At 45.5% G+C, this 26,608-nt stretch overlaps 1 protein-coding gene across 2 annotated transcripts in view; it reads left to right on the forward strand.

Moving 5' to 3' along the window:
* Positions 1 to 1,498: 1,498 nt before the first annotated feature.
* LOC133069935 (ral guanine nucleotide dissociation stimulator-like) overlaps positions 1,499 to 26,608 on the forward strand; it is a 53,448-nt gene continuing 28,338 nt past the window's right edge. The window contains exons 1-4 of one of the 2 annotated variants that reach the window (XM_061161381.1): positions 1,499 to 1,513; positions 1,888 to 1,981; positions 2,812 to 6,753; positions 18,247 to 18,537. The gene's annotated coding sequence lies outside the window, so the exon portion shown is untranslated. Of the gene's footprint in view, positions 1,514 to 1,887; positions 1,982 to 2,811; positions 6,754 to 18,246; positions 18,538 to 24,724; positions 25,101 to 26,608 lie in introns of those variants that run through there. The other variant, XM_061161382.1, reaches the window with a different exon arrangement.

Raw genomic sequence — 26,608 nt, forward strand, 5'->3', positions numbered from 1 at the left:
TTCCATATTTAATATTCAATGCGATTTTCCAATAAAAGAAACCAAAGCTTATTGGAGAAATGACTGATTCTAGTCCTGAGCAAGAGATTCACAAGAGTAACTTGAAGAATCTTGCCAAACCAGGTAACAGGAAGCATTAAGAGTACAAGGGTCACATCAAAAGTACTTGAAGAGATTTCAGGTGGTGAAAGATGGGGCAATTTCAGTTCAGTTCAGTTCAGTCACTCAGTTGTGTCTGACTTTTTGCAACCCCATGAAATGCAGCACGCCAGGCCTCCCTGTCCATCAACAACTCCCGGAGTTCACCCAAATTCATGTCCATTGAGTCGGTGATGCCATCTAACCATCTCATCCTTTGTCGTCCCCTTCTTCTCCCACCTTCAATCTTTCCCAGCACCAGGGTCTTTTCAAATGAATCAGCTCTTCGCATCAGGTGGCCAAAATATTGGAGAAACAGCTGCAACATCAATCCTTCCAATGAACACCCAGAACTGATTGCCTTTAGGATGGACTGGTTGGATCTCCTCGCAGTCCAAGGGACTCTCAAGAGTATTCTCCAACACCACAGTTCAAAACCATCAATACTTCAGCAATCAGGTTTTCTTACACTCCAAATCTCACATCCATACCTGACTACTGGAAAAACCATAGCTTTGACTAGGCTTTTTAATATGCTATCTAGGTGGGTCATAACATTCCTTCCAAGGAGTAATCGTCTTTTAATTTCATGGCTGCAGTCAACATCTGCAGTGATTTTGGAGCCCAGAAAAATAAAGTCAGCCATTGTTTCCACTGTTTCCCTATCTATTTGCCATGAAGTGATCAGACTGAATGCCATGATCATAGTTTTCTGAATGGTCAGCTTTAAGCCGACATTTTCACTCTCCTCTTTCACTTTTTTTTTTTTTTATTAGTTGGAGGCTAATTACTTCACAACATTTCAGTGGGTTTTGTCATACATTGATATGAATCAGCCTCCTCTTTCACTTTCTTCAAGAGGCTCTTTAGTTCTTCTTCACATTCTGCCATAAGGGTGGTGTCATCTGCCTATCTGAGGTGATTGATATTTCTGTCAACAATTGAATACTATCTAGTTGCCTGTTTGAGGACCTGTGGTGGAAGTGTTCCATTAGTGTTTCCATTTCCAATTCTTCATTAGTGTTGCAGTGTCCTCTCTGCCACACTTCGCCCCCGCCTGGTCCCTCATTCTGGGGAAGAAGCCTCTGAGGAGACCCTTGTGGCCTGCCACTGAATGAAGCAGCTTGTGTCTCAGGTGAGTCCACAGCCTCAAAGCCCTGGGAGCCACTGGCAGAGGCCTCCGGCTGAGTCCTGGCCCGTTCCTGCACCAGAGACAGCGTGAGATCCAGTCTGTGATCATCGCCTTGCTTCGTCTTCATCTGTCGCCACCCCAGGTCCACTCCTCCTTTGACCCCAATGCCCTCCTGTCACCTCTTCTGATGTTCGTGTGAGTGTTGTGTCTATTTGTGTGGACACCCAGAGACATCTAGTCTAGGTGAGTGGGGATGTTCTGGGGTTCTGGCTCTCTACTTCCCAAAGCCAAGCTGGTGTGTGTGGTGCAGCCCTAGCTGAGGATGGCCTGAGACTCTGCCCCTGCCCCGAGCCCTGGTTTTTCCCACTCCTGTTTGGGCCTCAGTTTTCCAAACAGATAGTGACGGATTACACAAGCAGCTTTCAAAGCCTGCACAGAGTCTGCCCAGCCTTCCACATCCCTGGGCGGCTTACGGCTGGGTGACAAGCAACCCCAGGCCGCGTCATAGCTGGAAGGCGCCCCTCAGTGGCTCTGTGGGCCTTTCTTGGCTGCGGTGAGGAAGAGGGTCCAGACTCACTTAACTTCATGCCCTGAAGGATAAGGAACATTTCCCCCAGAACGGCTAAGGCACTGTGAGTGAAGAAGATGACTTGCACATGGACCACATGCAAGACTGTGATCTGCAGAATAGACGGGCCATCTTTACTCACGGTACCTATCCGAGGAGATCTCTCAGAAACGGGGATTGTCACGTTCAAGTTCACACTGTGTTTTAACGCAGAAGTAGTATTTTCCTTGATAGTAGATATTGTCGTTTAGAGCACAGCTGAAAGTATAATGTTTGGCTCATCCAGACAGTCCCATTATGGAAGAGGATCGGGGAGGGAGTGGGGCAGGGGCTTCAAGAAAGACAGAGAGAAAGTTGCCCTATGGTCTAAGATGAAATCGACGGATTGGCCCCCGCAGTTGTCATGACCCAGGATTCCTCAGGTGGAATTCCCACAGGAGGCTGTGTGGGGAGCCCCAGGCACCTTCAGTCCTGATTGCCTTGAGAGTCTGATCCCTGGGGCCTATGCCTCGGAGGGCAGCCTTCTGCAGTGTGGGTGTTTGCAGACTGGGCGTGGAACCAGCGCCAGGAATTCTCAGGCTCTGGAAGTGGGAAAGCTTGGTATGAAATGGGTGATAGCTGAGAAGGAGCCTTCCCTCCTCTTGACCAAAGCATCATCAGGTGAAGTCCGTGCTTCATACGGATCCATGATGGGTAACTACTACATAACATGAGTTTGTCACGAGTCCTATTTTAAAAGATAGGATTCTATCCATCATTTATTACCACCTCATTTCTTGAGAAACCTGTATGCAGGTCAGGAAGCAACAGTTAGAACTGGACATGGAACTACAGATTGGTGTCCAGATGCAAAATCACTGTTCATCTACATGTGGGGATCTCAGAAAGAGGTTGTGATAGCATTTCCCTTCATGTTGCCAAGGAGTCTTTCTGCATTTTTCTACAGTTAATCCTGTATTAACTCCATCCCCAGGTATCCATGTTGGCCTGAGAATCCTGATGCCTCTCACCCCAGGATCAGCCCCTATCACCCCAGTTCTCATCCACAGAATGGGAAGTTTTGGACACCACCACAGGGATGATGCAGTTAACACACGGAGAGCTGTCCAACACAAACTGCCCCGAGTTGCTAACACATGAAACCATCACCAAGCGCCAGTTCACTTGTGATGCCAGGACCTTTATTCTGCAGAAGGCACTCCTGCCCCTCCTCCTGCCGTGAGTCCAGGGGACTCAGTCTGAGCTCCAGCCCCTGCTTTCCTGGTGTCTGTGGTGCTGCCTCTGACTTGTGTGTCTGCTGTGTTACACCCCAGAGGGAAAATGTGTCCCACAGGGGGCATGAGACCTGCATGATGTGAAGTTTCCAAAGACATAGGCTGGAGATGCTAGTGGGAACCTGGTACCTGTTTCCTAGGCAGCAACCGCCTCCTACCTTCCCACATTCCTGGGCACCTACAGGGCTTTTGCCATCTACTGTGAGTAAGAATCCCTTAGAAGAAATGGAGCATCTCTCATAGTCAACAGAAGAGTCCAAAATGCAGTACTTGGATGCAGTCTCCAAAATGACAGAATGATCTCTGTTCCTTTCCAAGGCAAACCATTCAATATCACAGTAATCCAAGTCTATGCCCCAACCACTAATCGTGGAGAAGCTGAAGTTGAATGGTTCTGTGAAGAGATACAAGACCTTCTAGAGGTAATACCAAGAAAAAGATATCCTTTTTATCATAGGGGACTGGAATGCAAAAGTAGGAAGTCAGGAGATACCTGGAGTAACAGGCAAGTTTGGCTTTGGAATACAAAATGAAGCTGGGCAAAGGCTAACAAGAGTTTTGCCAAGAGAATGGGTCATAGCAAACACCCATTTCCAACAACACAAGAGAAGACTCTACACATGGACATCACCAGATGGTCAACACCAAAATCAGATTGATTATATTCTTTGCAGCCAGAGATGCAGAAGCTCTGTACTGTAAGCAAAAACAAGACTGGGAGCTGACTGTGGCTCAGATCATGAACTGTTTATTGTAAAATTCAGACTTAAATTGAAGAAAGTAGGTAAAACCATTATGCAATACAGGTAAAACCTAATCCAATCCCTTACGATTATACAGTGCAAGTGACATATTCAAGAGATGGAATCTGATAGACAGAGTGCCTGGAGAACTATGAACAGTGGTTCCTAAAAATTGTACAGGAGGCCATTATCAAACCATCCCCAAGAAAAAGAAATGCAAAAAGGCAAAATGGTTGTCTGAAGAGGCCTTACAAAATAGCTGAGAAAAGAAGAGAAGCTGAAGTCAAAGGAGAAAAGGAAAGATAAAACCATCTGAATGCAGAGTTCCAAAGAATAGCAAGGAGAGATAAGAAAGCCTTCCTCAGTGATCAATGCAAAGAAATAGAGGAAAACAATAGAATAGGAAAGACTAGAGATCTCTTCAAGAAAATTAGAGATACCAAGGGAACAATAAACTTGGGCACAATAAATGACAGAAACTGTGGATCTAACAGAAGCAGAAGATATTAAGAAGAAGTGGCAAGAATACACAGAAGAAATATACAAAAAATATCTTAGTGACCCAGATAACCACGATGGTGTGATCACTCACCTACAGCCAGATATCTTAGAGTGCAAAGTCAAGTGGGCCTTAGGAAGCATCACTATGAACAAAGCTAGTGGATATCATGGAATTCCAGCTGAGCAATGTCATATCTTAAAAGATGAATGCTGTTAAAGTGTTGCACTCAATATACCAGCAAAGTAGGAAAACTCAGCAGTGTTCATGAAGGTCTTTTTTCATTCCCATCTGAAAGAACAACAGTGCCAAAGAATGTTCAAACTACTGAAATGTTGTTGCTGAACGATAAGACGCCGGGATTCTTGGCCTCCGGAGGAGACGAATTCTATCCGGGGCCAGAGACGAGGCTGAATCGCTCAGAGCTTTTGTGTAATAAAGTTTTATTAAAGTATAAAGGAGATAGAGAAAGCTTCTGACATAGGCATCAGAAGGGGGCAAAAGAGTACCCCCCTCCTAGTCTTTAGCTGTATGTTATATAGTCACTCACAGTCTGTTAATGAAAAGAAAGGAATGTCATAAAATTTAGAATGGCACCAGATAATTCAACCCTGGCCATAAAACGATTGACTTGAATCTGGTAGAAGGGCAGAATACCAACAAATAGTTTCGTTTACATAGATTAGGGGAACAATACCTGAGTAAGTAAGTTAGGCCATTTGGCGGAACCAACTGGAAGATAGAGTCTGGGGTACATTAACATAGCTTAAACAACATTTCCATAAGAAAAAGAAATGTATTGGTTAACTCAAGGTTTGAGAGTAGTTAGCTTTAGGTGAGACCAGGTGTCATGGCAACACAGCATTTTAAGAGAAACCTCCTTTTAAATATGTATAGAGAAGGAAAAACATATCGCTGGTTTGTTTCTGCCTGCAGCTTAAGAGAGATAAAAATGTCTGGCACGTGCAGCCTCTTTCCTCCCTTTGGAGACCCCTGGCTTTCCTGCCTGATATCCTCTCACTACCACACAATTGCACTCATTTCACATGTTAGCAAAGTAATGCTCAAAATTCGCCAAACTAGGCTTCAACAGTACATGAACTGAGAACTTCCAGATGTTCAAGCTGGATTTAGAAAAGGCAGAGGAACCAGAGATCAAATTGCCAGTATTCATTGGAGATCACAGAAAAAGCAAGAGAATCCCATAAAAACATCTACTTCATTGAGCACGCTAAAGTCTGTGACTGTGTGGATCATAACAAACTGTGGGAAATTCTTAAAGAGATGGGAATACCAGACCACCTTACCTGCCTCCTGAGATCCCTGTATGCAGGTCAGGAAGCAACAGTTAGAACTGGACATGGATCAATGGACTGGTTCCAAATCAGGAAAGGAGAATATCAAGACTGTATGTTGTCACCCTGCTTATTTCACCTATATGCAAGTACATCATGCAAAATGTGGGGCTGGATGAAGCACAAGCTGGAATCAAGGTTTCTGGGAGAAATATCAATAACCTCAGATATGCAGATGACACCACCCTCATGGCAGAAAGCCAAGTGGAACTAAAGAACCTCTTGATGAAGAGGAAAGAGGAGAGTGAAAAAGCTGGCTTAAAACTCAACATTCAAAAACTAAGATCATGGCATCTGGTCCCATCACTTCATGGCAAATAAATGAGGAAACAATGGAAACAGTGACAGGCTTTATTTTCTTGGGCTCCAGAATCACTGCCGGTGGTGACTGCAGCCATGAAGTTAAAAGACACTTGCTCCTTGGGAAAAAAGTTGTAACAAACCTACACAGCATATAAAAAGCGAAAAAGCTATGACAAACCTATACAGCATATAAAAAGCTGAGACATTACTTTCCCAACAAAGATCCATAGAGTCAAAGGTATGGTTTTTCCAGTGGTTATGGATGGATGTGAGAGTTGGACCATAAAGAAGTCTGAGTGCCGAAGAATTGATGCTTTTGAACTGTGTTGTTGGAGAAGACTCTTGAGAGTCCCTTGGACTGCAAGGAGATCAAACCAGTCCATCCTAAAGGAAATCAGTCCTGAATATCCATTGGAAGGACTGATGCTGAAGCTGAATCTCCAATACTTTGGCCCCCTGGTGGGAAGAGCTGACTCATTGGAAAATATTCTGATGGAAGCAAAGAGCCAACTCATTGGGAAAGACTCTGATGCTGCAAAGATTGAAGGCAAGAGGAGAAGGGGACAACAGAGGACGAGATGGTTGGATGGCTTCACTGACTCCATGGACATGAGTTTGAGCAAACTCCAGGAGATGGTGAAGCACAGGAAAGCCAGTGTACTGCCAGCCACAGGGTTGCAAAGAGTTGGACTAAGTGACTGAACAACAACAGCAAGGCAGGTGCTGGGCCTTCTTCACAAGGTGAGCACTTCCCTCCCTCTGTGGCACACTGGGGAGTGGGCCCCATTCCAGCTGGAGTCACAGCAATCTCTCTCCACCTCTCTAAGCCCCAGTTGGTCCCTCTGCACACAAGGGCAAAGGGAGAACCAGCCCTCAGGGTGAATGTGGGGACTCAGTGGGTCCTTCCTGGAAAGCTGGAAAGTGCTTTCCAGGGACCTGGTCCCATGGAGAAGTCTGCTGGAGGGGCTGTGATTGTACTTAGGCATCATGTTCCTCCTCCCCTCAAGGCAGTCTCTGTCTCAGTTGTCTCTGGCCTTTGACCTTGGGCCAAACTGATTCCCATTTGCAAGGTGAGTTGTGAGAGGTGCCCTGTCCTGGGTGAGTGAGAGCAGGGGTCCCTGGGAGTGATCAGTAGTGCCCCAGGCACTCAGATGGGGCTGGTTCGGCTCATTCATTCTTGAAATATACAGGAAGGCCCACAAGGTGCAGGAACTTTTCTAGGAACAACCATCATGTAATCCATTGAGCAGACAGCAGTCCTTCCCTCCAGGGCTTCAGTTCTCCCGGGGCTCACACTGTCACACTGGCCATCACATCTGGGCGTGTCTCCAGTACTGTCCATGTGATGCCTTCCTGGCCTCCTCTAGCTATGGATGCATCCTCCCTTACTCTGACGAGGACAGTGGACCCCTACACCAGCTGAAAATGTGAGTGGGACTTTGATTCAAGAGGGAGGGACTCAGTTTTCCAAAGAACCACCAAGTGAGATGTGACATGGAGGAGAACTGGCCTCTGAATGGGCAGGAGCAGAAGGCAAAAAGACCCAGACCCCACGGGGCTGCCCGGGAGCTCAGAGTGGGAGGAAGGCCAGGTCTCTGACTCTTCTGCCCACCTGACTCCCCCCAGGGCCATGTCCACCATCCTGGGCACCTAGCTGTACCATTAACCTGCGGGTTTCCACCAGCCCCCAGAGTTTCCCTGCCCGAGGATGCTACTGGCTTAAATAGAGCTCAGCATGCCTGACTCAGACCTGGAGCACCAAACCCTACATCTCCTGGCACAGCTGGAGACCCTGGAGCCCACTGAGGCAGAGGGGGAGGTGATGGGAGCAAATGAGGATGGGAGGGAGCTGAACCACACAGAGCAGAACCTTCTGAGGCTGGATCTGGGCCAGGAGCAATGAGGAAGCTCAGATCACTATTGCCCTGGACTGCAGTCTGGGAAGACTTTCTGGGGCTGGCATCTCTGAGAGATCATTGAGTGGCAGTGAGAAGCTTTCTTTTCTGTTTTTGGGAGACACTTGGAAAAGTAGTCCTATTGATGTTTTCTCTCCTTGGAACTACAGCACCAGCTCCAGAACAAGCTCTGGAGACATCTCCAGACCTGGAGCCAACTACACCTCTACTGCCCACCAGAGCTCCAGAGTTAGAGCAAGCCCATTTTTGGTATTTTTTTTTTAATGTATACTAAATTGTTTATGATATAAAGTTCACTTAAAATTTAATAGTTTGATTATCTTAGATTGTACATGTAAATTACAAGAAGTTCATTCACAATGTTACATAGCCCTGTTAAATGTCTATTTGAGAACATTTTCACTCTTTGCATTGCTAAAGAATATTCCATTCAGGAACCAGCACATCTGGCTTTCATCTGCTGATGGACATTAGAGTTTTCACCTTTGGGCTCTTCTGAGCAGTGGTGCTCTGAATACTTGCGTACAGGCATGAGAATATGTGTGTTCACATGCTTTTGGGTATTGATGTAGGAGGGGAATTTTGGGATTGACTGAAAACTGTAGGCTTGTCCTTTCGAGAAACTGCTGAAGTGTTCTATACAGTGGTTGTAACCATTTGACAGAGAAGGCACTGGTGACCCACTCCAGTACTCTTGCCTGGAAAATCCCATGGACGGAGGAGCCTGGTGGGCTGCAGTCCATGGGGTCGCTGAGAGTCAGACACGACTGAGCGACTTCACTTTCACTTTTCACTTTCATGCATTGGAGAAGGAAATGGCAACCCACCCCAGTGTTCTTGCCTGGAGAATCCCAGGGACGGGGGAGCCTGGCGGGCTCCCATCTATGGGGTCGCACAGAGTCAGACACGGCTGATGCGACTTAGCAGCAGCAGCAGCAGTACCATTTGACAATCCCCAGAGTTTAGGTGCATAATTTCCACTTCATTTGTATTGCAGTTTCCTCTCTCTCCGTCCTTCTCTCTTTCTGGTCCCTCACTCTAAGGAACAAGCCTGTATATTACAAGTTGCTATATGAAGAGGCATCTGTGGTTTAGCATTGAGACCATGACAGAGGAGCCCTTGGGTCCTGACTCAGTGAGCTCACAGTCCTAGGCCCCAGGGAGACACTGGCAGAGGCCTCCGGGTGAATCATGGTCAATTCCTGGTCCACAGATAGTGTGAAACAATAAATGTTTGTTGCTTAAGTCACTCAAGATTGGCTAATGTTGTCACACAGAATGGACCACTCACACAGCCATCAAGCATTCAGGCCCTGGCCCCTCCTCCCCGCTGTCCCCTACTGTCCTCCCAAGCTCCCACCAGCCACACTAGCTTCCTCTGGCTTCATCTCTGGACAAACACATTCTGTGTGTCCATACACTTGAGCCTTCTCCTAAGATAATTATCCCCAGATGTGTGAATGGCTGGCACCTTCTCATTACCCTGCTGGGGACAGACGTGTCCCCTCAGTGCAGCCTTTCCATGAACACATTGTGGCACCTACTGATTTTCAACATAGAACTTGCTTCCTTCTGTGTTTCTCCACTTCCCCCTCCAGACTGTCACCCTGGTGCTTCTTTTCATCACAGGCCCCACTGAATGCTCAGGGCACATCTGGTAATCGAATAGATAAGAGGCTCCATTCCTCCACTGAGAAGCTCGGATGCTAATAGGAGGAGGTATAGGCCAGGTCAGGGGCAGGGGAATGTGTAGGAGTGCAAGGGACACTCTCCTCGCCCCAAGACTGGACACATCACCCCTTTGATGGGAACCACTCATGCTACACACCAAGCAGGGAAACCACAGCACAAACCATACCTCTGAGAGACTTCAGGACACCAACATTCCTTGGGCCCCAGGAGGGAATGTGACAGGATCCACAGGAACCAGGGGCTTTGAGAGGGACCTTGAAGAGGACCCTCAACCTCCCCCCACTTCAGCCGTGGGGTGTCTAATTCCCTTCTGAGGACTCCTCACCACAGCCAGTGCAGACGTTCTGACCTTGATTCCATATGAGGTCCAACAAGGTGGTCCTTGCCTTAGTCCAAGGAAAGATGACGCATGTTTCTGTCACCGTTGCTCCCCCAAGGTCCACCCCTCCCCTGACCCCACTCCCTATGGTGCCTTCCTCTGATGTGAGTCAGTGTATGCTTGTGCGCACACCCAGAGAATCTACTCCACATTGCCAAAACATCCTGGGGTCTCAGGACCTCTAATTCCCACGGCAAACTATGTGGCAGGGAGACAGCCCTAGCCTAGGAGATCCTAACTCTCCCTTCATCTCAAGACTCTGCCCCTGCCAAGGCCGATTAGTAGTAACACACACACACACACACACACACACACACACACACACACTAAATAAAACTGCACAGGCTAAAACGTATTGACTGAAAATTTATAGAAGCAATATATAATTTTGGTACCTATTATCTGACTCAGTTGACCAAGTACAAATTATTATTCTTAAAGAAATCTTACAAAGACAGAAACTATAGTCATGAAACCATGATTAGGATAAGAAAACGTGACATTCATTTTTTAAAAAGACTGATATCAAGTCAAACACTTGAAGGAAATGTAAAATGAGGATATCCCAGCCAGGAGGCCTGAGGCTGACAGACGCCCCTCCCGCCCCCACCGGCCCGGAGCGCGGGCGCAGGCGCGAGCGGCTGCGGGTGCGAGTGCGCAGGCGCGAGCGGCCACGGGGGCGGGGGCGGGGGACGCCTGAGCTGCCGGGGCCGGTCCTGAGGGAAGGGAAGGCGGAGACTGGGTCGGTCCCCACTGCGAGACGCCCCGGAGCGGGCAGCAGCGCAGGCACGAGTAAGTGCAGCTCTACCCGCAGCCCCTCACCGCGCGCCCCCGCCTGCCCGACGGCCCGCGGCCCCGACTCCGCCAGCCTCGAGGAGCGCGAGCCCCGCTCGGTCCTCGGCTCCGGGGTCGCCGCCAGCGGCCGCAGGGTGAGGACGCCGGGCCGGGGCCCCAGGGCGGCCGTGGAGCGCTGGGCGCCCCGCGCGCTCGCAGCCCTCCCTGCCCGGCGGCCCTCGACCGCGGGGGCGGCCTCGGGGTCTGTGGGCGCCGCCTGGACCCGGTCGCCGCGGGCTCGCGGGTTCGGGTCGGGGAGGTGCCGCCGAGGAGCCCGAAGTTGGGGCCGCGGGGTGCGCGTCGGGCGCGGTGGGTCCGCAGGTGTGAGGAGGTCTCTGCTCCCGGGATGCGCGCCGGTGATGGGGGCGCACAGCTCGGGGATCCTGTTCGCTGGCCGCCGGCAGCGGGTTTTCAGATGGAGCTCCGTGCTCTTTCCTAAAGCCTTCTGGAGGATCGGCTACAAAAGGTTAAATTTCACTTTCAGCGTTTTCAGGCTTTCTGGACGGTCGCTGACTCTAAGAGCGCTTCCTGGAGGGCAGTTTGTGACATACTAACATCTAAGCAAAGTTTGAAATAAAACTATTCCCGCCTTTTTATGTTTTGGGGTATGGTGAACAGTTTTTCTTGATTGCGTTAGGCTTTTCAAGCAATAGGGCGACTTTTGGCGAAGCTGCACTGCTCTTAAATGGTGAGGGTTTTGTCGCTAAGTCGTGTCCCAACTCTTGCGACCCCACGGACTGTAGCCCTTCAGGCTCCTCTGTCCGTGGAATTCTCCAGACAAGAATACTTGAGTGGGTTGCCATTTGCTTCTCCAGGAGATCTTCCCGACCCAGGAATGGAACCCGAGTCTCTGGCATTGTAGGCAGATTCTTTACCAACTGAGCTACTAGGGAAGCTCCTAAGTTAAATGAGCATTTAAAAAGTACTTCTTTGAGCAGTTACCATAGACGCTCAAATATTTGAGAATTCTAGTTATAGTAATGGGCGTGGTTTCTTTGGTTTTTTGTTTGGTTTTGGGTCTTTGGTTGTTTTTCGTTGTTGGTTGGCTGCTTTTGGGATTTTTGGATTTTTTGGGGGAGTGGGGGTCGGGGTAAAGTTTGCATTAGGGAGAGATGATATCCAAATCAGGAGAAATGTTTATTTCATGGTATTCTGGTATGCAGTGTTGCAGTTTAAAGTATCTAATCCTGGTTAAATCTTAGACTGGCTCCAGCAAATGGGTATTTTTATTGAGAATAGTTTGGGTTTTGTTCTGTGGGTTTTTTATGTGTGTTTTTTTTTTCCCAGTACAATCTGCTTATTTAGCATGCTTCAAATCATAATAGATTGTAGTTAACACTGGTGGTTGGTGCAAGGAACAATGCTTTGTAACACAGAGGTGGGTTGTGTTTTTCTCCAGAAATTTTTTCTTGAGTTAGTAAATTTCCACGGAAAACTCTCAGCAGTGACCTTTGCAATAGCAGTTTGGTCTCTGTAATGAGGAATAAAGCATATCATTTCCCTGTTGAAGATAATGGCATATGTTATAAAGATAGGCATCTGGTACATAAAAGGAATTCGAGCTTTGAGCTTGGTGAATTACTGTCCTCAATGAAATGGCTTGTCTCTTGGGAGAGAAGAAGAACAATAACCACATGGTGATGACCAGGGTTCTTTCCCTACACTGAACACCAAGAGGAAGGGGAGGAGACAGAGTGATTTTCAGAAGAATTGACGTTCATTTATCAACCATGTATCCTCTTTCCTTGCTGTTTCTTAATTCCCAGAGAAATTAAAAACGTGGTTCCTAACCAGGATATTTGAATGGGAAAGGTCCTTTCAGTTCCCAGGCAGGTAACTGAATCCATTGTCTAAGCATTCATCTGCCTGTACCTTGGAAGTAATACTGAGAAAATTCTCTTCTCTAATGGATGAAGTGGGCAGAATAGGAGGGTGGTGGAGCTTTTTGGGGCAAGTTTTCCAAAAGTTGGAGCAAAAGTGAATCCCTGTCTTCAAAGGAACAGACTCATTAGATACCAGCATTTGGACCTTAAGGTCTTTTGCAACATCATGTAGCTTGTTAGCAAAAATAATCCAGACCATAGAAAAATCCACGTGGTCAAATGCTTATTGGATGAAAAGTAATGAAAGAAAAAGAACATTCTGAAGATTTTTAATATCTGGTATTTGACCCAGATCAGTTGACTGAGTACAAATAAAGGTCAGTAAAGAAATCTTCCAGAGAGAGAATTTAGTCATTCAGCTTTGATGTGGACAAGAAACCTGCTATTTATTTGTTAAACATTAATCCCAACTAAAATACTTTGTTAATTAGAAATAAATATGGATAAACTACAAGTAGTTTACTATGCTGTGTTTTCAAAGCAGGATCAAGGAATTAAAAGTTACTGAAGTTTTCTCTGGAAAGAACTTTCTCAACATTATTTTTCAAATATTGTAATTCTGATTGCAGTGTGTATGAATCTCAGAGTAAAAATGTTGAGGAATTGATATTCTCTGAGGTCAAATGACTGATTCAGAAGAGCAGGGTTAAATCGGAGGGTAAAACTGTCAGTAATACAAATTGATGTATGTCAGTTTAAATGCACTAGATTGAGGGCAATTTAAGTTGATCGTATAATTAGCATAATTGTGTGTATAATGGTTCCTGCTAAATTACCACACAACTCCCCAAATTTCAGCGGCACAACACTATGGTTCCCCCATCACAGCACTGGGTGGGTATTCACTTTGGGGAGACTGCACTCCTTCAGATGGTCATTCAGGAACCCAGACTCCTCCCATCCTATACTGTCTCCATTCCCTTAGACCTCATCCCCATCTGCATCCATCAGCAGAAGGGGGCAAGAATATGGAGAAATGCATATGGAAGTTTATGATGAGCCAGCTCTGGAAGGATACAGGTCAGTTTCTCTGCTGCTGTTTTGGCCACAATCCGTTTCTGTGGCCACAAAAGAGACTGGGAAGTCTTCCAACTGTTCTCCCCAGGAAGGGAGAACAATTAAAGTTGTCAGCAACTGTGAGTAATTCATTTCGATTTAATTAGTTTTCAACTCTTTATTGGTTGTTTGCCTTACACCAAGCGCTGTGCAGAGTGTGACCTGAGAATTGATTGAGCAGCACCTTGATCTTGGAGGAGTTCTGAATCCTCAGGAGAGAAGACAGAGTATGAAGTGCCTGCCATCCTAGGAGAAAGGGATTAAGAGAAGCTGCTTTGAAAGTTCAGGGAATGATTCTAGATTTGAAAGCTGCCTGGAAATGATAGGATTTGGACTCCACTTTCAGAGATGAACCAGATATGATTGTGAAAGAAGCTGGCATCAGGAGCTGTAGAAATAGGTCCTGCGATACAGGGTATCATAAAGAATATTATGTCCTCATTGTTCAGTTGCTAAGTTGTGTCGGACTCTTTGTGACCGCACGGACTGCAACACATCAGGTTCCGCTGTATTCCACTACCTCCTGGAGTTTGCTCAAATATATGTCCATTGAGTCGGTGATGGTGTCTAACCATCTCATCCTCTGCTGCCCCCATCTCCTTTTGATTCCAGCCCTTCCCAGGATCACGGTCTTTTCCAGTGGCTTTTCGTATCAGATGGCCAAAATATTGGAGCATCAGCATCAGTCTTTCCAATGAATATTCAGGGTTACTTTCCTTTAGGTTTGAATGGTTGGGTCTCCTTGCAGTCCAAGAGATTCTCAAGAGTCTTCTCCAGCACCACAGTTCAAAAGCATCAGTTCTTTGGCACTCAGCTTTCTTTACAGTGCAACTCTCACATCCATAGATGACTACTGAAAAACCATAGTTTTGACTATATGGACCTGTGTTGGCAAATTGATGTCTCTGCTTTTAATAGGCTGTCTAGGTTTGTCAGAGCTTTCCTACCAAGGAGTAAGTGTCTTTTAACTTCCTGACTGCTGTCACCATCTGCAGTGATTTTGGAGCTCAAGAAAAGAAAATCTGTCACCGCTTCCACTTTTTCCCCTTCTATTTGCCATGAAGTAATGAGACCAGATGCCATAATCTTAGTTTTTTGAATGTTGAGTTTCAAGCCAGCTTTTTCATTCTCCTTTTTACCCGTGTCAAGAGGCTCTTTATTTCCTCTTCACTTTCTGCCATTAGAGTGGTATCACCTGTATTTCTGAGGTTGTTGATATTTACCCAGCAATCTTGATTACAGCTTGTGATTCATCCAGCCTGGCATTTCACATGATGTACTCTGCATGGAAGTGAAATAAGCAGGGTGACAATATACAGCCTTGTCATACTCCTTTCCCAATTTGGAACCAGTCCTTTGTTGCATGTCTGATTCTAGCTGTTGTTTCTTGACCCACATACAGGTTTCTCAGGAGTCAGGTAAGGTGGTCTGATACTCTCATCTCTTTAAGAGTTTTCCACAGTTGGTTGTGATCCACACAGTCAAAGGCTTTAGCATAGTCAATGAAGCAGTAGTAGATGTTTTTCTGAAACTCCCTTGCTTTTTCTATGATCCAATGATGTTGGCAATTTGATCTCTGGTTCTTCTGCCTCTTCAATACCCAGCTTGTACATCTAGAAGTTCTCAGTTCATGTACTGTTGAAGCCTGACTTGAAGGATTTTGAACATAATCTTAGAGGAGCGAGTACAATTGTACAGTAGTCTGAACATTCTTTGGCATTGCCCTTGTTTTGAATTGAAATGAACACTGACCTTTTGCAGTCCTGTGGCCACAGGTGAGTTTTCCAAATTTGCTGATACATTGAGTGCAGCACTTTAACAGCACCGTCTTTTAGGATTTTGATTAGCTCAACTGAAATTTCGTCACCTCCACTAGCTTTGTTTGTAGTAAGCTTTCCTAAGGCCCTCTTGACCTCACACTCCAGGATGTCTGGCTCTAGGTGAGCGCCTACACCATCGTTACCATGGTCATTAAGACTTTTTTCTATAGTTCTTCTGTGTATTCTTGCCACCTCTTCTTAATCTCTTCTGTTTCTATTACGTCTTTACATTTCTGTCTTTTATGGTGTTTTCTTGTGTCCATTTTTGCATGAAATGTTAACTTAAATCTCCAATTTTCTTAAATATTATGCAGCCATTAAATTCACATTTTCTAAAATTACAAATGGATGTAATAACTACCCATATTAAGTGAAAAAGAGACCAGTAAGGTAAGGTAATTCCAATTTTTAGAATTCTGTGTAAATTTAGATGAAATCATACGTACATGTTGAATGATAGTTTTGTAATTTTCTAAACTGTCTTACTAATATAAACAGAAAAGTATCATAAATTGCTTTGATTTGATAGACTAATTTCTATCCACCACACCCAGAGCTGGGTGTAGACAGGTGATCCTAGCAGGTTCCCACCATCTCTCTGCTGGTGAGGTGGCAACAACCTCCTCTCTCCTCTGTGCTGTGGACCGAGGTTCTGGCTCTAGTCCTCAAGACAGTGTGAAGACAGACATCCCCAAAACACTGAGCCTTACAGAGTTTGGTTTGTTCTAACAGTAAGATCGTGAATGTGGCAAGTGTAAATGTTGACTTCTTTTACTGACAAAATCATGGAGCCATGCAGCACTCCTGCCATTTCGGAAAAACGCCACCAGAGGGCAGTGTGGCTGCTTCTGACAAACACTGTCCCATTCACAACTGATCCAAGTTAGCCTTCATCAGAACACGTTTTATAAACTTACAGGACCTCTTTAAGGTATATTGATTTGCTTTTCGTCTTTAATCTTATTTGGAAGTTAATGGAAATTCACTACAAATGACAAACATAAAGTGAGTCACTGACTAAGTTTTACCTTGGGACATGTAGACATGTAAAATTATGTGTCCAATCCCCTTCTTCGTCCACCTCTGTCCCTTCCTCTCTATATCCATCTGTAAGCCTCTGTGTAACCCATCTTTTGATAATCTACATACCATATCAGATATTTTTCAATCATGTTCCTACTTCTTTGTGACGTGAATGTTTCAGTAGTAAGTGGGCTGCTTATAAGACAGTGGGAAGCAGTGTGAAGGTGAGCAGTAGGTCTCAGTGGGAGTCATCCCAACCGGGAGATCTGCTCAGCACAGCCAGGGTCAGGTCCATCCACACTGTCTCCTATCCTTAAAGCACTGAGTCTACCCTCTTGGGGGAACTTTGCTAAAATGTTGATTATTTTAAGGACCGTCAGGGTTAAGATAATGAGTGATGGTTGTAGTAATTCTGGGAGAGAGCTAAGGTTATGATGTTAATGACCTGGTACTCTGCCTCCAACAACCTTCATGCTGTTATCACCACTGCTCAGCCATCTGGGAGCAGAGACTGCACCTTGATTTTGACTGTTACAGCCCTCCAGCCCAGTACTGGGCAAAGTAGATGTGCCAGTACTGCTGAATAAATACATTTGGGGTCAGGACCTGACAGATTTGAGGATGTATTTGAAACTGGGATTCTCCCAGACCTGTCCCAGTAGGAGGTCATCATAAATCAGCTGCCTCCTCCCCTGCCAGGCCCTGTATACCTGCTGGCCTTCCCACAGTACCTCTCAGACAGGATGGACTTGGTCCTAGGTATTTCTCAGATCAAATCTTACCATCTTCTCTGACTCCTCTCACGGGCTTTGGCCTCCTTAATTGTCCTGCTGTGTGACTGTCCACTCTGGGGCTCAGGGACCACCTCTGATTCCCTTCAGGATGGAATGTCAGAATAGTAGATTCTGTGGAGCTAAAGCTTAATGATGGGCTTTAATTGACAAGGCAATAATTACATGGCCAAGGATAACTTTGACATGACTCCCTTTTGTAGAAATAATGTTACTCATTTATGGTTGTACTGTGTCTTCGTTGCACAGGCTCTTCTCTAGTTGTGGTAAACGGAGGCTGCTCTGTAGTTGCGGTGTGTGAGCTTCTCACTGCGGTGGCTCCTCTGGTTGTGGAGCAGGGGGTCTAGAGCGTTCGTTCCCGCTTCAGTAGTTGCCGCCTATGGGCTCAGTAGTTGCTGTTCCTGGGCTCTAGAGTGCAGGCTCAATAGTTGTGGTGCATGGGCTTAGTCGCTTCAAGGGATATGGGATCGAACCTGTGTCTCCTGCATTGGCAGGGAGATTTTTAACCACTGAGCCCCCAGGGAAGCCAATGACTGTATCTTAATGGTGTTGTTTTCCTTGAACAATTCATTTTAAACTTGATGGCATAAAAAGAAATGGTTTTTCTCTGAAGTCAGCATGGTTGCTGAATGTCAGCCTTTCTCTGATGATGCTCTAAAAGACCTGATACACACCAAGAGAAACATAAGTAAATTGTGTCATGTTATAATGTGGTATAGAGCAGTATAATGCTAAAAACTACTGTTATCCATTTGTGCTAGAGTAATTGTTTACTGGATATGAATATTGACCTGTCAAATTTCTCGTGCTTTGATCAAATTCAATGCTTTTTTCCTACAGTAAATACCAGGATGAAGAGTTCAAGACAGAATAATTTTAAGATGAATTGTTCATTTCCCCACCATGGACTCTCTTTTCTTGATGTTTCTTTGTTCCCAGAGAAATGAGAGATGTGGTTTCTAACCAGGATATTTGAGAGGAAAAGATTCAGTTCCTCAGAAGGTGACTGGGAACCATTTGGTGGCTTTCATCTGCGTGGACCTTGGAAGGAGATGAGAGAAAATCCTTTTTTATTTTTGAATGAAGTGGAGAGACCAGAGGGTGGACTCTTTGGGAAAACAGTTCAAACAGGTGAGTCCAAACTGAGTATCTGTCAAAAAAGAGTATCTGTCATCAAAGAAGTAGGCCTATTGGACACCCACAGTTTGACTTAGGGACACGTGGGCCATCATGGTGATTTCTAGGAAAAATAATCAACACCAATGAAAGCTCCTCATGGTATAAATGTGTTACTAACTGAAAATCGATGGTCAGTTGACCATCAGTTGACCAAGTACAAATAATGATCATAAAGAAATCTTACAAAAAGAAGAAGCTCTGAAAAAGGCACATCTATAAATCATAAATTATGATTTAGATAAGAAACCTTGCTATTTATTTGAAAAATTTTTGACCCCAAGTAAAACAGTTACAGTAAATTAAAAATAAACAGTAATATCCAGGTCAGGGGTGCCGAGGGTGGAAGGTGGCTGCGAGGTCCGGCTCCATCTCCAGCGAGTGCGCAGGCCTGAGCGGGGGCAGGGGCGGGGGCGGGGGACGCCTGAGCTCCCAGGACCCTTGCTGAGGGAAGGGAAGGCGGAGACTGGGTCGGTCCCCACTGCGAGACACCCGGACCGGGGAGCAGCGCAGACACGAGTAAGTGCAGCTCTACCCGCAGCCCCTCACCGCGCGCCCCCGCCTGCCCAACGGCCAGCGGCCCCGACTCCTCCAGCCCAGAGGAGCGCGAGCCTCGCTCGGTCCGCGGCTCCGGGGTCGCCGCCAGCGGCCGCACGGTGAGGACGCCGGGCCGGGGCCCCAAGGCGGTCGTGGAGCGGTGGGCGCCCCGCGCGCTCGCAGCCCTCCCTGCCCGGCGCCTCTGGAGTCTGCTCTCGGAGGGGCTGCCCCACTACAGCGGGGGGCGGCCTCTGGGCCTGCGGACGCTGCCTGGGCCCCGTCGCTTTGGGTGCGCGGATCCGAGACGGGGAGGTGCCGCCGAGGAGCGCGAAATTGGGGCCGCCGGGGTGCGTCGGGCGCGGGGTGGGGTCCGCAGGTGTGAAGGGGTCTCTGCTCCCGGGATGCGCGCGGGTGATGGGGGCGCACAGCTCGGGGATCCTCTTTGCTGGCCACCGGCAGCAGCGGGTGTTCAGATGGGACTCCGTGCTCTTTCCTAAAGCCTTCTGGAGGATCAGGTACAAAAGCTTAAAGTTCACTTTCACGCTGAGTGTTTTCGGGCTTTATTGACTGACTGTGATGACTCACCGAGCGCTTCCAGGAGGGTAATTCGTGACATACTAACACCTAAGCAAAGTTTCAAGTAAAGTAGTCCCCGCCTTTTAATGTTTTTGCCGATGGAGGGCTTTTTGAACAGTTTGTTTTTGTTTCTGTTCATCTTTTCCAGCAACAGACCATTGAGAAACGGCATTACTCTAAGCTAAAGGAGCATTTAAAATGTTTATTTCTGCACAGTAATCATAGACGCTAAAGTATTTTCAAATTCTAGCATCTACAAAGAGCTCGGTGGTTGTTTGGTAAATTTTGCTTGAAGGGAAGACTTTGGAATCCAGAGAAATGTTCATTTCATGAAATTGTGGTGCACCCTTTTGCAATTTTGAATATCTAACCCAGGGGAATTCTCAGATTTTTTCTAGAAAATGCATATTTTGTCTGAGAATACTTTGGGTTTCGTTCTGTGGTTTTTATGTGCCGTTTGTTGGTACCTACTTCAGTTCAGTTCAGTTCAGTTGCTCAGTCGTGTCCGACTCTTTGCGACCTCATGAATCGCAGCACGCCAGGCCTCCCTGTCCATCACCAACTCCTGGAGTGTACTCAAACTCAGGTCCATCGAGTGGTGATGCCATCCAGCCATCTTGTCCTCTGTCGTCCCCTTTTCCTCCTGCCCCCAATCCCTCCCAGCATCAGGGTCTTTTCCAATGAGTCAACTCTCTGCATGAGGTGGCCAAAGTATTGCAGTTTCAGCTTCAGCACCAGTCCTTCCTACAAACACCCAGGACTGATCTCCTTTAGGATGGACTGGTTGTATCTCCTTGCAGTCCAAGGGACTCTCAAAAGTCTTCTCCAACACTACAGTTTAAAAGCATCAACTTTTCAGCACTCAGCTTTCTTCACAGTCCAGCTCTCACATCCATACATGACCACTGGGAAAACCATAGCCTTGATTAGACGTACCTTTGTTGGCACAGTAATGTCTCTGCTTTTTAATATGCTACCTAGATTGCTCATAACTTTCCTTCCAAGCAGTAAGCGTCTTTAAATTTCATGGCTGCAATCACCATCTGCAGTGATTTTGGAGCCCCCAAAAATAAAGGCTGACACTGTTTCCACTGTTTCCCCATGTATTTCCCATGAAATGGTGAGACCAGATGCCATGATTTAGTTTTCTGAATGTTGAACTTTAAGCCCACTTTTTCACTCTCCTCTTTCACTTTCATCAAATACCAGACCACCTGACCTGCCTCTTGAGAAACCTGTATACAGGTCAGGAAGCAACAGTTAGAACTGGACATGGAACAACAGACTGGTTCCAAATAGGAAAAGGAGTTTGTCAAGGCTGTATATTGTCACTGTGCTTATTTAACTTATATGCAGAGTATATCATGAGAAATGCTGGGCTGGAAGAAGCACAAGCTGGAATCAAGATTGGCAGGAGAAATATCAATAACCTCAGATATGCAGATGACATCACCGTTATGGCAGAAAGTGAAGAGGAACTAAAAAGCCTCTTGATGAAAGTGAAAGAGGTACCTACTTAGGAGGCTTCAAAACAATCTAATTAAAACTAGTGATTGGTGCAAAGTACTATGCTTTGTAACACAGAGATAGGTTGTCTTTCTCTATCAAAATTGTTTCTTGAGTTAGCAAATTTTTCCCTTGAAACAGTCAGGAATGACTTTTTAAAACGCTGCAGTTCTGACTCTGATAATTAGGAAGTACGTTGTTTCACTGTTGAAGATAATGGCAGACATTTCAAAGATGGACAACAGGTACACAAGAGAAATTCGAGTACTAAGTTAGGTGCATTGGTGTCGGCAATAAAACTGCGTTTCTCTTCTAAGAGAAAAAGAAGGAAAACCACCTGGTGATGACCATGGGCTCTTTCCGTACACCAAACACCCAGAGGAAGGGGAGGAGGTGGAGTGATTCTCAGAGGGATTGGCCGTATGTTCATTTCCCAACCACAGACTTCCTTTCCTTGATGTTTCTTGACTCCCCAAGAAATGAGAAGTGTGGTTCCTTACCAGGATATTTGAATGGGAAAGATCCGTTCAATTCCTAGGCACGTGACGAGATCAATTGTGTAGCTTTCATCTCCCTGAACCTTGTAAGTAGCTCTGAGAACATCTTCTTCCCTATTGAGTTAGGCAGAAAGGGAGGGTGGTGGAGCCTTGGGGGGGCAAATGTTGCAAAAGCTGGACTCAAACTTAATCACTGTCTTCAAAGAAATAGACTGGATGCCAGAATTTTGATCTTAAGGCCTCTTGCAACATTAGGGAAATCATCAGTAGTGGAAGTGTTCCAACCCATATAAAACTCCATGAGATCAAATGTATTATTGACTGAAAATTGATGAAAGGAAAAGAACATTTTGAAATTTTCTGATAGCTGATATTTGACCCAAGTCAGTCAACCACATACAAGTACTGATCACTCAAGAATCTCCCAAAAAGGATATTTATAGTCATTCAGCTGTGATGCAGTTAAGAAACCTATCATTTATGTTTTTAAACTGAATCCCAACTAAAATATTTTCAATTAGAAATAAATATGGATAAACCACAACTAGTTTGCTGTGCTGTGCTTTCAAATCAAGATCAAGGAATTAAAATCTCCTATTGAAGATTTCTCCTGAAAATACTTTCTCTACACTGTGTTTCAAATATTATTATAATTCTTATTGCAGTTTTTATTAAGGTCAGAATTTAAAATGTTGAGGAATTGAAGTTCTCTGAGTTCAAATGACCGAGTCAGAATTAACAAGGTTAAACTGGATGTTAAAACTATTAATGGTACAAAATTTACTTTTGTTATTTAAATGTATTAGATTGATGGCTATTTAAGTTCATCCTATGATGAACATTTTTATGGATATAATAGTTTATGCTGAATTATCAAATAACTTAAAATTTCAGAAGCACATCACTCTGTTTCCCACATGACAGTGCTGAGTGGGTGTTCACCCTGGGGAGACGGCACTTGCTCATGTGGTCATTCAGGAGCCCAGACTTCTCCTCTCCTTGGCCTCTTCCATCCCAAGGATCTCATCCCCATCTATCCATCAGCAGAGGGAGCAGGAACTTGGAGAAATGCCTGTGGGAGGTTATAATAGGCCAGGATGCAACATCAGTTTCTCTCCTACTTCATTGGCCATGATGTGGTCCTGTGGCCACGGAAGAAGCTGGGAAGTCTTCCAGTAGTTTGCCCCAGGAAGGGCAGTGAATTTTCATGGAAAATCAACTTTGTCCATGTAAAAATAAAATAGTAACCCCCAAGGAAAAGTAAAACTGAGAGAAATTCCTTAAGAGAGCATAGAAAATGGACCCATTCTAGCTAACAGAGACCCCAAATAAAACAGAGTCATGAGGTCATAACAGACCTGAGATGAAGTAATGTTCTGAGTTCTTGGAAAACCACAAACAAAAGCTCTGAAGAGTTCTGATCCTGCTAAGGGTCCTGCCTGTGAGCACTCTGAAGGAGAAGTTGAGTTGACTGCCAGTCACAGCAGACTGCGGTCCAGCTGCCAGGATTTGTGCTCAGGCTCCACAGGGCCATTTAACCCCTTACAAGTGTCCCAGCTGAGCATTCTGGGGCTTTTGCTTTTTAAAAGTTCTTCCCTCCCTTCAGCCCCGTGAATGTGCTTTCAGTTCCAGGCAAGAATTGTGTGTCCCCAGTTTGCAAACCTTGCGGACAGTTCCCTGTCCTTTCGCTTCAGGTAACACTGATTGTTTTCTGGAATTTATTTACAATTTTAGGATGACATCAGCAATAACAAGTAACTCATTTAGACCTACTGTGTTTCAAATCTCTATTGGACATTTACCATACAATGTGCACTGTGCACAGAGCAGACTGAGAATTGGTTGAGCAGTGTCCTGGTCTGGGAGGAGCTCTTAAAGGAGAGGAGACATGGTCTGAAGGGCCTGCTGTCCTAGCAGAAAGGATAAAAGAGAACCTGCTTTGAAAATTCAAGGAATGATGCTAGATTTGGACGTTGCCTGGAGCTGATAGGTTCTGGACTTCACTTTCAGAGATGAACTAGATATGTTCAGAGGAAGCTGGCATCAGGAGCTGTAGAAACAGGTCCTGTGATACAAGGTATCATAAGGAATATTTACAGCTATTAAATTCACATCTTTTAAATTTATAAATATATAGAATAATTACTCATATGAAGTGAAAAGGTCACCGGTAACATCAGGCAATCCCATTTTTTAAAATGCTATGTAATTGTAGGTGAAATTATGCAGACTATTTTGAATGATAGTTTCCCAAATTTCTAAAACATTTTGTTAACATACTCAGAAGAAAGCTATGAAAATTGTTTGGTTAGATAGACTAATCTCTACGCTAGACACACAGAGCTGGGGTATAGGCAAGTGATCCCACCCAGCAGGTTCCCACCCTTTCCCTGCAGGTCCCGAGAGGTGGCTACCTCCTCTCTCTTCTCTGTTGTGGTCCCAGGGCCTAACTCAGGGGCTCAACCATCAATCTCTGAAATTCTGCACTTGGAAAGTGATGTATTGTGTCATAGTCAAGACAATGATTTCCACTAGACGGCTCTCCCGAAACAATGAGACTCGCAGAATTTGGTTTGCTCATAGCAAGACTGTGAAGGTGGCAACTGGTTGTTAGCCTCTTTGGCAGACAGACCCATGGAGCCCTGCAGTGCTCCTGCTATTTCTCACAGGGCTACCAGAGGGCAGTGTGTAGCTGCTTATGGCCAACACTGCAAGGAGATCCAACTAGTCAATCCTAAAGGAAATCAAGCCTGAATATCCATTGGAAGGAATGACGCTGAAGCGGAAACTCCAGTATTTGGTCCACCTGATACGAAGAACCAACTTATTGGAAAAGAGCCTGATGCTAGGGAAGATGGAAGGCGGGAGGAGAAGGGGACGAGAGAGGATGACATGGCTGGATGGCATCACCGACTCAACGGACATGAGTTTGAGTAAACTCCGGGAGTTGGTGATGAACAGGAAGGCCTGGCCTGCTGCAGTCCACGGGGTCGAAAAGAGTCAGACATGACCGAGCCACTGAACTGACTGACTGCCCCATTCAAAAGAGTCCTTTTCCAGTTGAACTTCCTCAGAACATATTTTCTAAACTTAAGGGAATTTCTTTAAAATATGTTTCCGTGCTTATCATCTCCAGTTTCATTTGGAAACGAGTGAAAAGCCATTCCAAGTAAGACATGTAAGGTGAGCCCCTGTTTGAAGGTTGTCCCTTGTGACACACCTGTGTGCTCAGCCGCTCAGTCAAGCCCAGCTCTTTGTGATGCCATGGACTGTAGACCAGGCTCCTCTGCCCATGGGGTTTTCCTGGCAAAAGTGCTGGAGTAGGTTGCCACTTCCTACTCCAGAGGAATCTTCTCGACCCAGGGACGGAGCCCGTATCTCATGTGTTTCCTGCATTGGCAGGTGGGTTCTTTCCCACTGCACCAGCTGGACATCGATGGGTAAAATTCTGTGCCAGCCCCTTTGTTTCTTCTTCTCTGCCCCTCATCCATCTATAGATAACTATCTCTCTGAAACGCCTTTGGAGAATCCGTGTAACATTATCAGAGCTATTTTTCAACCATGTTGATCCTTCCTTGTGATGTCAGTGTTTGTGTAGCAGATCATCTGCTCCTATGACACTGGGTATGTCCCTGAGCCCTGGGAGACAGTGTTCAGGTGGGCAGTAGGTCTCAGTGGGAGTCAGTCGAGGGGGGAGGTCTGCTCAGCACAGCCAAGGCCAGCCCACATTGTCTTCTATCCCCAAAACACTGAGTCTGCTTCCCTCCCCGCCACCCACCCGCCCCAGCCCCAGGGCTCTTGGCTAAAATCCTGTATATCCTGAGGAAGCATCAGGGTCAGAACAATGAACAGTGGTTCTAATCATTGTGAGAGAGAGATGAGGTTCTGTGTTTTCAGTTCTTAGATGTATGTGTCTTGATTCATTGTGTTATTATTTTAAATTTTAATTGTCATATCATTCTTTGCAGTGCTGCTAGTTTCTGCTGTGCAGCAAAGTGAATCAGTTATATATATATATATAAACCCTCTGTTTTTAGATTCTTTTCCCACGTAGGTTATTACAAAGAACTGAATAGAGTTCCCTGTGCTCTCCAGTAGGTCTTTCTCTATTTTCTGTGTAGTAGAGTGTATTTGTCGATCCTAATTTATCCTTCACCCTTCTTTGGTACCGTCAGTCTGTTCTCTACATCTGAGACTCTATTTCTGTAAAGAGGTTTATATGTACCATTCTTTCAGATTCCATATGTAAGTGACATCATATGATATTTGTCTTTCTATATCAGACTTCACTCAATATGACAATCTCCAGGTTCATCCATGTTGCACACATAGGATTATTTTGTTCTTTTTAAGAGTCGGTAATATTCCATTGTAAACATGAGCCACATCTTCTCTATCTATTTCTCCACTGAGGAACATTTAGTTGCTACCGTCTTCTGGCTATTGTAAATAGTGCTGCAACGGACATTTGGGAACATGTATCTTTTCAAATTCTGGTTTTCTCTGGATATATGCCCAAGAGTAAGATGACTATATCATATGGTAAGTCTTATTTTCAGTCTTTTAAGAACCTTCATACTGTCAGACAGAAGTGAGCAACTGCACTGAACTGATACTGTTTTCCATAGTGGCTATACCAATGTACATTCTCTCCAACAATGTACGAGGCTTCCCTTTTCTCCACACCCTCTGCAGCACTTATTGTTTGTAGAGTTTTTGATGATGGCCATTCTGAGTGGTATGAGCCAATACCTCATTGGACTTTTGATTTGTATTTCTCTAATGATTAGTGATGTTCAGTGTCTTTTCATAGTCCTCTTGGCCACCTGTATGCCTTCTTTGGAGAAATGTGTATTTAGATCTCCTACCTATTGTTTGATTGGCGACATTAGTTGTTTTTTTTTTTTTTT

The sequence above is a fragment of the Dama dama genome, chromosome 15 (assembly GCF_033118175.1).
Source record: "Dama dama isolate Ldn47 chromosome 15, ASM3311817v1, whole genome shotgun sequence".
Taxonomy (NCBI): domain Eukaryota; kingdom Metazoa; phylum Chordata; class Mammalia; order Artiodactyla; family Cervidae; genus Dama; species Dama dama.